The following is a 3,781-nucleotide window of genomic DNA, read 5'->3' on the forward strand; positions in this document are numbered from 1 at the left end:
ATGGTATTGAATCAATGCACTTGCTTGTAAGGGACATTCTGTATGTGACAATAGTGGTGAGGCAGCCCAAATTGCATGCACAACATTAGTCTGCATGAATTGCTCAGCACAGCATGGAGCAGCAATTCTTCTATATTCCTGAAACAAAATTAGGTGCAGGAGATTAATGTCACCAAGAGGCCACCTTCTAATGACATGAAGAATATATGAAATTCATTGAAGTTGCCCATATTTTGCAGAAATAATGCAATATAATCTGGTAAATGTTGATATAGTCATACAAAGAGAGAAAATGTGCTAAGTTCTGACAGTGCCGAAAATCTGCCTGAAGAAGAGAGAGAAAGAAGCTGCATGTGCCAAAATATTCAGTAGCACAAATGTCAATACCAATAGAAAACTGATGAAAACAGCATGTACTTCAGTACTGCTATGACACTATTGCCCACCATCAATATATTGATATGTTCTCCTGCTTTCACAGTCGCTGCTCAGTAAAAAGTAATTTACAGTTCGCTGTCCAGTGACAAATTCCGAATCTGGACATACCTCAAAGATTGAAAGTTCTGAATTAGGAACTGCTAAAACTGATGCTCAGTGAAGCTAAATAGATGATGTACAGCCAACTTTATATCTTTAAATGTCGTGACAGCATCCAGGATGTCTGGACAACATTGCAGTCTTGAAACTTCCTGGCAGATTAAAACTGTGTGCCAGACCGAGACTCGAACTCGGGACCTTTGCCTTTCGCGGGCAAGTGCTCTACCAACTGAGATACCCAAGCACGACTCACGCCCCGTCCTCACAGCTTTACTTCCGCCAGTACCTCGTCCCCTACCTTCCCAACTTTACAGAAGCTCTCCTGCGAACCATGCAAGACTATCACTCCTGAAAGAAAGGATATTGCGGAGACATGGCTTAGCCACAGGCTAGGGGATGTTTCCAGAATGAGATTTTCACTCTGCAGTGGAGTGTGCGCTGATATGAAACTTCCTGGCAGATTAAAACTGTGTGCCGGACCGAGACTCGAACTCGGGACCTTTGCCTTACGCGGGCAAGTGCTCTACCAACTGAGATACCCAAGCACGACTCATGCCCCATCCTCACAGCTTTACTTCCACCAGTACCTCGTCTCCTACCCTCCAAACATCCCCTAGGCTGTGGCTAAGCCATGACTCCAAACCTCGGGCCAAGGATTAGGCCCGTAAGTATAGCGTTAGCGTCAGCGTCACCAGCCTCCGTGTCATCCTCAGCCCACACGCGTCACTGGATGTGTATATAGAAGGGCATTTGGTCAGCACACCGGTCTCCCGGCTGTTTGTCAGAAGCAGCCATCCTTTCAAAGGAGAGTAGCTATGTGCAACATAATGATGTAACTCAATTCTGTCTCAGAACGAGAAAGGTTTTTATTACTAATCTGCATATTAGACACACGCAAAAACAATCAGTTTTTGTGGAGAACATTTTTATGTACAAGTACAATTAATCTATTAAAAAATATCTTGATATCCACAAGAAATAATTTTTCTCACCCATTCATTTCGATAAGTAAACACATACCACACACCACCATTGACGCAACACACGCTCACAGTTACTAGTCACAAGGTCATAATTACAAGACAGACGCACCGAGGCGCCACTTGATTTCATTTTTGATACTACAGCATTCATTATATGTCGTTTCACACTGAGATTAACATATCATACAGTTTGTAAGCAGTAAAAACGTATTAATAGACTCAGGTGAGGTACCAGCAGAAGTACGGGTGTGAGGGCATGTTATGAGGCGAGCTTTGGTAGTTCAGTCATTTTGCCTACAAAAGGCAAAGATCTTGCGTTCGAATCCCAAAAACGCGAGGAAGTTTCGGGTGAGCAGACCTTTTCTAATGCAAGAGGTGTTAGATACTACATTAGAGGAGGTTAGTTGATAGCTTCTGATGAACCAACGAGCTCACATGTCGTTCTCACGCTAGTTCACTACGGATAAAACTTCCTCGTATCACATTTATGCAAACAAGCAACACTGCTACTGTAATTTCGACATCCTGATGAAAACATTATTTTATGATATATGGTCTTTTTTTAAAAAAAGAAAAGAAAAGAAATGTAGCTCTAAGGTCAATTTCATTTGGATTTTAAGCAATTTTTGCTACCAATGTCAAGCCTTTGCTATGAACCCACGCTAAAAGATAACTGTACGAATGCAGGATTCATGCAAATGGAACATTACCAAGGGTGAGCATCCCCGGTGTCTTGGGCAGTTTTCGCAGAAGTTGGGCCGTGGCCTACTCCATACTTTCGTTGGCTCAGGCCAGAGGATGCCGTGCACCAATGCTATTTCCAGAGTGTATCTGAGCATGACATCTTTGTCTTTTCTGTATGAACATCAAAGAACAGTAGGCCATAACGCCGCCTGACCAATGTGGGAAAATAGCTTGCTTTTGCTCCAAAATTTTGGTCGACTGAATCATCCCGCCACCATGCTTGGTGCAAAGAGGCTGACCAAGCGAGAAACACACTACTCCAGGACAGTACCAACCTCCTGTTCGTAAATCTGCATTTTGTATGCCAAAAGTGGAAAGCTTCTGTTGCGTTCCCCTGTTTTTTCGTAAAATAAGTTGTATTCTCGTTCGTCACTGGCCACAGCATTGAGTCGTCCCCTCCACCAAGAGTTGTCTTTTTTTTTAGAGTTAGCAGTTGAGGGTTTTGCTCTAATATTTAAGATTCGTGGTAAATTTGAGCAGAACGCTACTTTCTTTGCCACGCGATTTGATTTGCTTAATTGGTTATAAATTGTGGACTCCTGTTGTCTCGTGACGGCCTTATCTGACGCTAGCTCTGCCGCACGGCGCTGCTGTCAGTTTTAAAGATGGTGGCTGTGCTTCACACGTCCGTGGCGTTAGAGGAACGAAATGTGATTTGTTTTCTATGGAGCAAGAGACGAACGCCTCTCGAGAACTACAGGAACATGCAGCCCACATATGGGGGAAACCATCTCGCTCTGAGAACTGTAAGGCGGTTGTGTTGTGAGTTCAACAAAGGGCTTGACAATGAGCGGTCAGGAAGGCTGCGTTCGTCGCCGACTGACAATATTTCCCGCATGGATGCAACAGTGAAAGCAGATCGGCGTGTGCAAATTATGGCCATTTCCCAGGCGCTTGGCATATGGTATGGGAGTGCTTACAACATTGTTCACAAGTCCTTAGGATACTGGAAGGTTTCATGTCGGTGGGTGCTTAAGCAGTTGGCTGAAAGGGAAGCAAATGATTTCTTCACTGAACCATCTGGAAAGGTAATCCAAGGAAGGTGAAGGTTTCCTGGACCACATTGTTACTGGCGATGAAATGTGGAATCGAAGCAGCCGAGCATGATGTGGAAAGATCCGGGTTTGCTTGTGACAAAAAAATTCTGTTCAGCACCATCTGTTAGGAAAGTGATGTTAACGGCCTTCTGGGATAGCCATGCACCGTTCCTGCTAGATTTCGTGCTACAAGGTGCGACCATCAATGCCGACAGTTTTTGTTCCACACTGTCACGTCTGAGGACAGTCATTAGTCAAAGACGACGAGGAAATCTCGATGTGGACAACGTATACTGCTGCATGAAAATGCGAGACTACACAAGGCAATCAGAACTGCCAAAAAGCTCCGGGCATTTCACTGGGACATTCTGGGCCACCCACCACACAGTCCAGACCTCACCTCTAGTAATTTCCACGTTTTCGGACTACTGAAGAAGTTTCTGACACGACAGTGATTCACAAGTAACGATGAAGCCAAGA

Source organism: Schistocerca nitens, chromosome 2 (assembly GCF_023898315.1).
Source record: "Schistocerca nitens isolate TAMUIC-IGC-003100 chromosome 2, iqSchNite1.1, whole genome shotgun sequence".
Classification (NCBI taxonomy): Eukaryota; Metazoa; Arthropoda; class Insecta; order Orthoptera; family Acrididae; genus Schistocerca; species Schistocerca nitens.